Here is a 12,499-nt window from a genome sequence, read left to right on the forward strand (position 1 = left end):
CCTGAGGAGAAGCTCACTTGCATTTTTGTGGCAAAGAGCACGCTGAAGTCATTGCTTCAAATTCTTGGGGAAGTACAGGTCAGTGTGACCTTGTTGCAATGATGACAGACACCATGTCCAATGACATTCCGTGCTTTTGGTCACTGTCAGGGCTCTGTAGACATCCTTCGAGTGCCTATGAATATCTGCAGTACTCTGATTTTCCACCAAAAGAAACTCAGTGATAGCTCTTGTAGCAAAGGAAGCTGGGACCCATTTCCATTTTTTTTTCATTATTTGCCTCTTTAAATGGTATTTCTTTGCTTTCTTAATTATCATTAGTATTAGTTAGAGATGTGCCATATGATAAAGCTGTCATTCTGTAAATAAGATCAGGTTCAACTTTGCTAAATTACATTAGCCAGTGTAATTTCCTGATTAACTTGAACCATTTCAAGTAAGTAGTTTTGCTGAACCTCAGTTCAATTAACTAACAATAATTATTTCCTGTTCTAGTGACATCCTTGACATGTAAACAGATGTAACTACTATATTACTGATAAAGTTGTCCCCCCCCCCCCCCCCCCTCGTAGCTGAGTGATCAGTGCAACAGAATGTCAATCCTAAGGGCTCGGGTTCAATTCCTGGCTGGGTTGGAGATTTTCACCGGTCAGGGACTGGGTGTTGTCTTGTCCTAATCATCGTCATTTCATCCCCATCGACGCGCAAGTTGCCAAAGTGGCGTCAAATCGAAACACTTGCACCTGGCGAACGGTCTACCCGACCGGAGGCTCTAATCACACGACACTTACTTTACTGATAAAGTTAGGAAAATAGCCTCTAGAAATCCTTAAAATATTCATGTATCTAATTTCTAAAACACGGTAGGATCATCATCACTTACTTAGTATCTGAGTAATTAACATTTTTATGTACAGTGTTGTTTATTTAGCTATTTTTGCAGTTTTGTCATCAAGAAGGCTTATTTCAGTCAAAACTATTATTGTAAGATAAAGTTCAGACCAAAACCAATTTTTCTGCACTGTTCAATTAATCTAAGATGTTAAACTCTAATTGCAATTATCAAAATTTCATATTTAACAATGTCAAACTTTAGTAACCATCTTTGCACAAGCACTGTGCCTGAAGTCATTTTAAGTCAGACTGTTCCAACATTTTGGTACTGGCACCCACGTTTTTTGTCGAAACAGCCAAAATGTACTTTTGCAATAATGTGTCTAACTTAATATGAAACTGGACTGTGAATTAAAACTGTTAATAACATATGCGGATTTACTTGAATATGAAAGACAGTCAGTGCCTAGATTCCAAGTGTGGAACCCACATCAGTCTGAACTGTAATAATGTAACGGTGCAATGATGTGTTGTCATGAATAGGAAGACATACAGTGAAGTAGGACAACTAACAATGATCACTGATTAACTTTAGTATAAAAGTGCCACAAGTGTTGTTCATTTGAGTGAGAATGTTATTGGTTGGTTAGGTTATACTGCACAGTGGCTATCGTCACGTAGTTAGAAGATGCAGTATGTGCATACCTGGTAAATGAGACTTAATTATGTAATTAAGACATGGACAGGTCATAACTAATTTAGTGTGGAGGGTCTCATGTTTATGGAATTAAACCTGTGAAACCAAATGTGTATTTGTTGACCACATCACTGGGTATACACAGTACTGTACGCACCCAGCTACAGCTAATTTCTTGCTGTGATCGCTGCCACTGAGGAAATACAACCTGATGTATGACCAGATATGTGACATTCTCTGCTTGGAATGAGTCTCTGTTCAGATGCCATTTTGAAGGCTACGTGTAGCACCACTGCCTATGGAAACTTCATGAAACTACAGGAGCTGAAATGGGAATATTCCACAATGTCCCACAACAAATTCTGCAGTCCAGAATGAGATTTTCACTCTGCAGCAGAGTGTGCACTGATATGGAACTTCCTGGCAGATTAAAACTGTGTGCTGGACCAAGACTCGAGTCTCGGTCCGGCACACAGTTTTAATCTCCCAGGAAGTTTCAAATTCTGCAGTTTTTCAACCAAACTTGGCCAAGGAAAAAAATGTGTTGCATTACTTATTGAAGACTTCTCATATGTTTGTTACAGATGTGGGAAAACAAGTTGTATTAGGGCACAAGGTTAAGCAAAATTATCACAGAAACATAGAAGTAAGAATTCCATAATTGTATTGACTAATTTACAAGAAACAAATGGGAGTAAAGACAGTTTTTCCTTTTTCCAATGACAAAGTGGAGTGGTTTTTTACATGCAGGGGTAATGCAACATTTAGTTAGTAGGAAGTACAGTACTGGGGGTAGTAGTTATGTATAATAACAACTAACAGGTCATACGATTCCATACAAATATATTTTATTGTCCTACAAGGTACAAAGCATGTTGTCACAAACATCAATTAGAGCCAACTAATTGAAGGTCCAGATAGGTTATCTGAGCTAACTCATGGCAGAGATATTGTTCCAGGCAACTCCACAGAGTTACGTCCCCACAAGTTAATGAATCTGTTCCTCTGATGAATGTAAGAGAACTGGAAAAATCCAGTAAGAATTACAGTTAGCAAAAGTGATATATTTTTGTTTGTCAAAAAGGTCTGAGCAGTTGATTTGTTTATTTTATTTATTTATTCATCCATAGACCATTCAGAACAGCATCAGACACACCAGATAAACAACAGAAGTAGAATGTAACATCAAACAATGGAAAATCCAGGCTGGAATGTAACAATATTATAAAAGTGATAGTTGCTACTCACTGTATTGTGAAGTTGCTGAGCCACAGATAGACACAACAAAAAGACTGTCAGAAAATGAGCTTTCGGCCAGCAAGACCTTTATGGAAAATAGACAACATACATACACTCACTTACGCAAACGCAGTTCACGCACACGACTACAGTCTCTGGCAGATGGCTTCAGCTGCCAGAGACTGGTCACATGTGTGTAAGTTGCTTTTGTGTGCATATGTGTGTGTGTGTGTGTGTGTGTGTGTGTGTGTGTGTTGTCTATTTTCAATAAACTCCTTGTTGGCCAAAAGGTCATTTTCTGACAGTCTTTTTGTTGTGTCTATCTGTGACTCAGGGTCTCTGCTATATTGTGAGCAGCAACTAACCTTTTCATAATACTGTAGAAATAATATGTACATATATAAAACAATAATGAAGTAAGATATAATTACATGGGGAGATGGCCCGAAGCTGGCCATGATTTAATCAAAGGAACCATCCCAGCATTCACCTTAGCAACAAGAGGAAACCATAGGAAACCTAAGTCAGAATGGTGGACAGGGAATAAAACCCTGGTCCTCCCAAATGTGAGTCCAGGACATTAAGACAGGAATAGCTACCTCACTCGGTACATGATTGGAAAGGGAATAACAAAATACATCATCTATGCTGTGCGGTGAAATACACAGAAGAAGTAAATCAATGAACAAAATATTTTGAAAATAAAAATGCTATTGAAAAAGTGAAAACACATGAACACATTACATAAGACTGCTGGAAACTGCAACACACACAATAAATAAGTTAATGATGTGTGTAAATTAAATGTTGATATAAAACACCCTTGTAAACATAAAAACACATATAATAACACTGGTGAAAAGTATAATGCATGAACACACAAAGACCTGCCAACGCTATATCCGCTACAACTAGGCTAGCACAGATCCATTGTCACCAAAGATCTATCCCATTTCATCTGAAACAGAGGAAACAAAAAACCAAAAGCAGAAACATTCTTTACGAAGACAAACACAGCACCAATGACACATCAGTTAATTGAATCTAAAGAATTCAACAATAAATAAGGGTCTAGTATTCCTGTAAGCTAACATATTCACTTACAGGGTGACAGTAATTGAACCATATGAAAAAAAAACATAAATTAATTACAAACTACAGCATGCACACACTTTATTCAACATGTAAACATCACTACAGATATTTGGATTTAGGTTACGACATGTTTGACTCTGCCCACCATTCTTGGCAATGATGTGACACGAGGAATTGCAAAATTCTGCACGACCGGCTGAAGTGTCGGAACATCAGTGCTGTCGATGACCACTCGAGTGGCTGTTTTCAGCTCAGCAGTGGTTTTGGTGTTATTTCTGTACACCTTGTCTTTAATATAGCCCTGCACAAAGTAGTCGTATGTGTTGAGATCAGGAGAACATGGCGGGCAACGAGGCCCATGCCAGTGGCCTCTGGGTACCCCAGAGCCAGAATGCGGTCCCCAAACTGCTCCTCCAGGACATCAAACACTGTCCTGCTTTGATGGGGCCGAGCTCCATCTTTCGTGAACGACATCTTGTCAAAATTGGGATCACTTTGGATAATGGGGATGAACTCATCTTTGAAAATATTCGCATACCATTCAGTAGTCACTGTGCCATCCATGACTGACATTGCACCGCACAGCTAACTGTTGACAGTCAAGAGACTTCAAGTGCAGATTCTCAGTCTCCCAGATGCGCCAATTATGCTTATTGCACTATCGGTGGGAGGATGGCATTCACATATCATAGAGCCATTACGGCGCTTTCCATGACCACCAACGGGATACGTCGGCCCCACATAATGCCACCCCAAAACATCAGGGAACCTCCACCTTGCTGCACTCACTGGATAGTGTGTCTGAGGCGTTCAACCTGACCGGGTTGCCTCCAAACACCTCTCAGACGATTGTCCAGTTGAAGGCATATGCGACACTCATCGGTGAAGAGAACGTGATGCCAATCCTGAGTGGTCCATTCGGCATGTTGTTGGGCCCATCAGTACGGCACTACATGGTATCGTGGTTGCAAAGATGGACCTCGCCATGGGCACCGGGAGTGAAGTTGTGCATTATGCAGCCTAATGTGCACAGTTTGAGTTGTAACACAACATCTTGTGGCTGCACAAAAAGCATTATTCAACATGGTGGCATTGCTGTCAGCGTTTCTCTGAGCCATAATCGAGGTAGCGGTCGTCCACTGCCGTAGTAGCCCTCGGACAGCCTGAGCGAGGCACATCATCAAGAGTTCCTGTCTCTCTGTATCTCCTCCACGTCCGAGCAACATTGCTTCGGTTCACTCCAAGGAGCCTAGATGCTTCCCTTGTCGAGAGCCCTTCTTGGCGCAAAGTAACAGTGCAGTCACGATTGAACCGTGGTATTGACTGTCTAGACATAGTTGAACTACGGACAACACGAGTCGTGTACCTCCTTCCTGGTGGAATGACTGGAACTGATCGGCCGTCGGACTCCCTTTGTCTAATAGGTGCTGCTCGTGCATGGTTGTTTACATCTTTGGGCCGGTTTAGTGACATCTCTGAACAGTCAAAGGGACTGTGTCTATGGTACAATATCCACAATCAACGTCTGTCTTCAGGAGTTCTGGGAACCAGGGTGATGCGAAACTTTTTTTGATGCGTGTAGTTTGTTTTCTTCACATTAAGAGTCAACCTATTGGCACTGAACCTTGAATACAAAGACTTAAGGACTTTATCAGTTGTAGTAGACAGAAATTTTTTAATGTCACTCATTATTACATTAGTGTAATGACATTAGCTGCAGTTTCTGAGTTTACATGTCATTTATTTATATAAGGGACAGTAGGGGGCCTGACACACAACCCTGAGGTACAGATATTTTGACTTTCCCTGCACCAGATACTAATCTGATTTCATGATTAGTATGAGCTAATATGAGCTCTACAGCCTATGATCTAAATGTGGGTGAAGCCACTTGTTTACTATTCCTTTTATCCCAATTTCTCCCATCTAGGCTAAAAGAATTTAATTACTACCCAGCTTTAGAAAGATCTAAATTAACTCCTACATCACTACTGTTGTCATCCAAGTTTCAAACTATTTCATTAGTCATTTCTGTGCTGCTTCCAGTTTGAAAGCCATCTGATTACTATTTGGCATACAGTGGTCATTGAAGTATTTGGCAATTCATTGTTTTATTAAACTCTCAATTACTTTAGAGAAGGCCAGGAGGAGAGAAATGAGTCAGTCATTTTCAGCATCATGCCTGTTTCCACACTTGAGTAAAGGTGTCACTTTTGATAGTTTTAATCTTTCAGTGAACGATAAATTAACATTGTGATCCAAGGGCTTTGCAATTTGTGAAGCAGCATGGATTATAAGTGATGCTGGCACAACATCAACACCAGCGGACATTTTCCATTTCAGACTTTTAACTGCCTTTACTGCTTCATGCTTATTAGTTGGAACTAACCTCATGCTGTATGATGGTGTGCAAAACCAAAGTTCATCCTGATTCGTGAATTTCAATTTAAGTGTTTGAGAAGCATTTATAAAGTAATCCTTTATGCAATTTGGAGGTCTTCTTTGCCAATATTGATATCATCAGAATTTGTAAGAGTAATTTTCTGCTCTTCATACATCATCTCTGTTTCATTTTTTTACAGTATCCCACACAGATTTTGATTTGTTGCCCAACAATCTTATTATGTTACCATTCTTGCAAACCCCTCTTTCGAAAGTTGTCAATCCTCTCACTTCTCTGTGTGTACATACTAGAAATCTGTAGTTTTGTTAGAAATAATCTGACAGATATAAATGAAAATTTTAATATCCGCCGGTATGGCACAGGACAAAAGAAAAAGCTTCATGACCAATCTGTAAGGACATTAGCCTACAAAACTTCCACAATAAACAGTAGAGCAGCGTACAGTTTTATTGGTCCTGGTAATCATATAGTACACAAATAATACATTCTGATGTAGGACAAGTCAATGTATAACAAAGTATAATATTAAATTTGCATTAATGTTATTATTTCTACATTAAATGATCACTGAGTTACAATATAAAAGCAAATATTGTACAAAAATAGAGAGTAGATATTTTAAAGCAGAAAGAGCATGTACTGTACTGGCAGATTAATATTTGTATTGCAGTAACATTTACATGGTAAATCATTAAAAAAACAGTGGTATACAAATTTACAGCAGTCTTCCACATATGTGAAAATCAAATCATCATTCACGCTCTTTTGTAAAATCCTAAGGGCATTCTCATTAGATCATTGTTTCTATTCAGTAGCACAATTTTTTAGAACATTTGAGTTACAAGAGATTTCAAACAAAACAGTGCGGCTACTACAATAGTGAAAACTCTTTTGTGGATAAAGTTAAAATTTATGTATCAACAGAAATAATACTGTATTTTTGCACTGTTGTGTTGTATTGCTGTTTTGTTCTGTATCCTACATTCTGGAAAGATTTTTTAGATGAATACATAAATAAATATCTAAGTAGCTTTGACTTTGCAATTGCCTGATGATATATTTTCCTATAATTCTTAACATGTTCTATAGACTGCGGATCTTGTCATTTGAGAACTGCATTTTTAAAGTCCTACAGGAAATCTTAATGCATGACATAATCCAGGATCTAGATTCAGTGATCTGACCTGAATGGGATCTTGTCAGATTCTTAGGAAAACACATTTCAAAATTTGACAGTGAATACTGAAGAGAAATTATCATAAGCATTGTTAGTACTTGACTTTGAAAGCACTTCTAACTAGAATTCATTACTTACACAACAAACAAAACTAGCTCAATTTGCTGCAGAAACATTTCTTTTCTAAAAAAGAAATAAGTTCCTTTGTGTGACAGGTATAGCTGCAATTATAAGGATGAGAGCATAATGATCACATAGCCCTAACTCATATTAATAGTTTTGTCTCTGTGGTGTCAATATTTGAAATAATGTTTATAAAACTCTCCATTCTCTATGTTATTCTTGTGGCGCTATTTATAAGAGGAAACATGTTGAAGCTGTGCAGTGCATTTACAAATAGCTCCCTCTATGCAGATTCATGCATAATGTCTCTATTGAAGTCCCTATGGATAATTATAGTGGCTTCTCCATAAGAGACTACAGTTTATTAGTGACTGTCTATGTCCCCACTAGGTGCACTATAAACTGCTGTAATTATCATGTTACCCAGTTCCCCACACAGTAGAACAGCAGCAGCTCCAAAATACTTTTCAATGCTCAAAGTTTCTGTCTCATGCCTCCTTTTAAATTCCACATTCGATTTAATGAAAATACAAACTCCATTTTTGGCATCCTTCCTACAAAACTGTCTATGTATTCGCAATACATTATATTTGTCTATGTTAAGGGTCAGTTGCCACTCCCTGCACCAAGTGCCTATCCGCTGCAGATCTTCCTGCATTTCGCTGCAATTTTCTAATGCTGCAACTTCTCTGTATACTACAGCATCATCCGCAAAACGCCGCATGGAACTTCCGACACTATCTACTAGGTCATTTATAAATATTGTGAAAAGAAATGGTCCCACAACACTCCCCTTATCTTCCGCAAGGCGTTCGATACAATTCCGCACTGTCGCCTGATAAACAAAGTAAGAGCCTACGGAATATCAGACCAGCTGTGTGACTGGATTGAAGAGTTTTTAGCAAACAGAACACAGCATGTTGTTCTCAATGGAGAAATGTCTACAGACGTTAAAGTAACCTCTGGCATGCCACAGGGGAGTGTTATGGGACCATTGCTTTTCACAATATATATAAATGACCTAGTAGATAGTGTCGGAAGTTCCGTGCGGGTTTTCGCGGATGATGCTGTAGTATACAGAGAAATTGCAGCATTAGAAAATTGCAGCAAAATTCAGGAAGATCTGCAGCAGATAGGCACTTGGTGCAGGGAGTGGTAACTGACCCTTAACATAGACAAATGTAATGTATTGCGAATACATAGAAAGAAGGATCCTTTATTTTATGATTATATGATAGCAAAACAAACACTGGTAGCAGTTACTAGTGTGAAATATCTGGGAGTATGCGTACGGAACGATTTGAAGTGGAATGATGGTATAAAATTAATTGTTGGTAAGGCAGGTACCAGGTTGAGATTCATTGGGAGAGTCCTTAGAAAATGTAGTCCATCAACAAAGGAGGTGGCTTACAAAACACTCGTTCGACCTATACTCTAGTATTGCTCATCAGTGTGGGATCCATACCAGATCAGGTTGACGGAGGAGATAGAGAAGATCCAAAAAAGAACAGCGCGTTTCGTCACAGGGTTATTTGGTAAGCGTGATAGCGTTACGGAGATGTTTAGCAAACTCGAGTGGCAGACTCTGCAAGAGAGGCGCTCTGCATCACGGTGTAGCTTGCTCGCCAGGTTTCGAGAGGGTGCATTTCTGGATGATGTATCGAATATATTGTTTCCCCCTACTTATACCTCCCGAGGAGATCATGAATGTAAAATTACAGAGATTTGAGTGCGCACGGAGGCTTTTCGGCAGTCGTTCTTCCCGTGAACTGTACGCAACTGGAACAGGAAAGGGAGGTAATGACAGTGGCACGTAAAGTGCCCTCCGCCACACACCATTGGGTGGCTTGCAGAGTGGAAATGTAGATGTAGATTAGCCAAGTTGTAGTGGTTGATGGTAGCACATTCCAGTCGTTGTCTATAGAACCTATAGGACCATTGTGGTTTCCCAAACACTTGGCACTTGAAGAATTTCCGTGCACAGTTTTCCCGATTGTTACTCTGTGAGGCATTATTTCTGAGCAGTGATGGCTTGAAGTCAGTTCTTCATTCTTTTAGTTCTTTGGAGAGCCATTAAATGGTTGTCCCTGCTTCCACCAAGTTTTATGTGACTTCTACATCTACATCTACATGGATACTCTGCAAATCACATTTAAGTGCCTGGCAGTGGGTTCATCGAACCGCCTTCACAGTAATTCTCCATTATTCCAATCTCGTATAGCGCGCGGAAAAAATGAACTCCTATACCTTTCCATATGAGCTCTAATTTCCCTTATTTTATTGTGGTGATCATTTCTCCCTCCCTATGTAGGTCGGTGTCAACAAAATATTTTCAAATTCAAAGGTGAAAGTTGATGATAGGAATTTCATGAGAAGATTGTGTCGCAACAAAAAATGCCTATCTTTTAATGATGTCCAGCCCAAATCCTGTATCATTTCTGTGACACTCTCTCTCCCATATATTGTGGTAATACAAAACGTGCGGCTTTTCTTTTAACTATTTTGATGTACTCCGTTAGTGCTATCTGGTAAGGATCCCACACCGTGCAGCAGTATCCTAGAAGAGGGCGGACAAGCATAGTATAGGCAGTCTCCTTAGTACTCTATTACATTTTCCAAGTGATTTTCTGGATACTGAAAATGTCAGCAATAACGCAGCAATTAGCCTATTAACTTTGGAACTGTAACACGCAGCAAGTGTTCATTTCACAAGTGCAAAACATGGTAAGCCAAATAAATGCATAAAAACAATTACAGAAAGAGTTCAACAGTTTATAATGCATAAAAGATAGTCTAATAATGTTTTAAATTACACTTTTTATTCTTAATATGCACAGAAAACACATTACTAGTTTTCCAACATCAAAACATGTTAACCAACAAAACCTAAATGTATGCTGAGCCAGGTACTTACATTGCTGATATTATGATCTTCAATGCTTTCTTCATCGTTGGACAGATTATACTCACTGCCAGATTCTTCAAATAATATATTGGTATAATTAAGACCTTCAAAATTCAGTTGCATCCTCATTTTCCTTTGCCTTTTAGAGGAACAAATCCCACTTAATCCTACCATTGTGTCTGTGGGATACCAACGTATAAATTTTAAATAATGCAATTGTGGCTTACCAAAATGTATATTATTCTGCCATCTGTTGGGTTTTCAATGGAATGACATGATATCCTGCTGGCTCACTGCTTGAACAGTCTCAGGGTTATCATATCTCAATTTTTAACAAAATGTGGGTTACCATGTTTTTGCTCCCAACTCTTGATTTAATAAAGCAGCTACTACTAGCACATAATCAATTTTTTTCTACAAACAGTGCTTTCAACAGCAGGTGAAATTCTAAGGGTGGAGGGCACTTCACTGGCAATGGAGGATACTTCACCGTAGTGAAGGGAACTTCACTAGCAGCAGAGGACCCTTCAGCAGCAGTAGAGAGCACTTCATCAGTACTGTAGGTCACTTCACCAGCAGTGGAAGATCCTTCATCAGTAGCATAGGCACTTCACCAACAGCAGAGGATCCTGGCATTGGCAGCAGGAGGGCACTTCACTGGCAGCAGGGAGCGCTTTGCTGGCAGTGGGGGACTCTTCATTGGCACAGAGAACCCTGTATTGCCAATAGAGGACCCTGCATTAGCAGTGGAGGACATTTCACTGGCAGCACAGAGCACTTCACTGGCAGTCAAGGGCACTTCACTAGGAGTGTAGGGCACGCCACTGGCTGCAGAACACCCTGATCACCAATGGAGGGCACTTCATCCGCAGCATAAGCCATTCACTGGCAGTGGAGGGCACTTCACTGGCAGTGGAGGACACTACACCAGGAGCAGAGAGCACTTCACCAATAGTGTGGGGGACTTCACCAGCAGCAGAGGACATTTCACTTGCAGCAAAGGGCATTTTACCAGTAATGTAGGTCACTCACCAGCAGTGGAGGATCCTTCATCGGCAGTGCAGGGCACTTCACCTGCAGCAGAGAACCTTCGCCAGCAATGGAGTACTCTTGCATCAGAAGTGGAGGGAATTTCACCAGCAGGAGGGGGCACGTCACTGGTAGCAGAGGGAACTTCACTGGAGCAGAGGGCGCTTCACCAGTAGCTTAGGAAATTTCACCAACAGTGGAGGGCATTTCACTGGCAGTAGAGGATCCTCGCATTGGCACGGACGGAACTTCATCTGCAGCTCAGGGCATTCACCAGCAATGGATGGCACTTCACTGACAGTGAAGGACCCTTCTATCAGCAGCAGAAGGCACTTCACTGACAGTGCAGGGTACTTCACTGGCACTGGAGAATTCTTCAAAATGGTTCAAATGGCTCTGAGCACTATGGGACTTAACATCTATGGTCATCAGTCCCCTAGAACTTAGAACTACTTAAACCTAACTAACCTAAGGACATCACACAACAGCCAGTCATCACGAGGCAGAGAAAGGATAATTCTTCACTGGTAGTGGAGGGGGCTTCACTGACAGCAAAGGACACTTCACCAGCAGCAGAAGACCCTTCACTTGCAGTGCAGGGAACTTCACTGGCAGCAGAGGACTCTGCACTGGCAGTGGAGGACCTTTGCATCAGAAGTGGAGTGTACTTCACCGGCAGCAGAGGACACTTCACTGGTAGTAGAGGGAACTTCACAGTAGCAGAGAGCACTTCACCAGCAACAGAGGACACTTCACCAGTAGCATAGGGCATTTCACTGACAGAGGAGGGCGCTTCACCAGCAGTAGAAGACCCTTGACTGGCAATGTAGGGCACTTCACCGGCAGCAGAGAACCCCGCACTGGCAGTGGAGGGCACTTCATCAGCAATGGAGGGCATTTCACTGGTAGTGGACAGCACTTTTCAGTAGAGGGCACTTCACCAGCAGGGGAAGGCACTTCGGCATCTACGGTGTGGGTACTTCACGGGCAACAGAG

This window comes from Schistocerca serialis, chromosome 11 (genome assembly GCF_023864345.2).
Source record: "Schistocerca serialis cubense isolate TAMUIC-IGC-003099 chromosome 11, iqSchSeri2.2, whole genome shotgun sequence".
NCBI lineage: Eukaryota > Metazoa > Arthropoda > Insecta > Orthoptera > Acrididae > Schistocerca > Schistocerca serialis.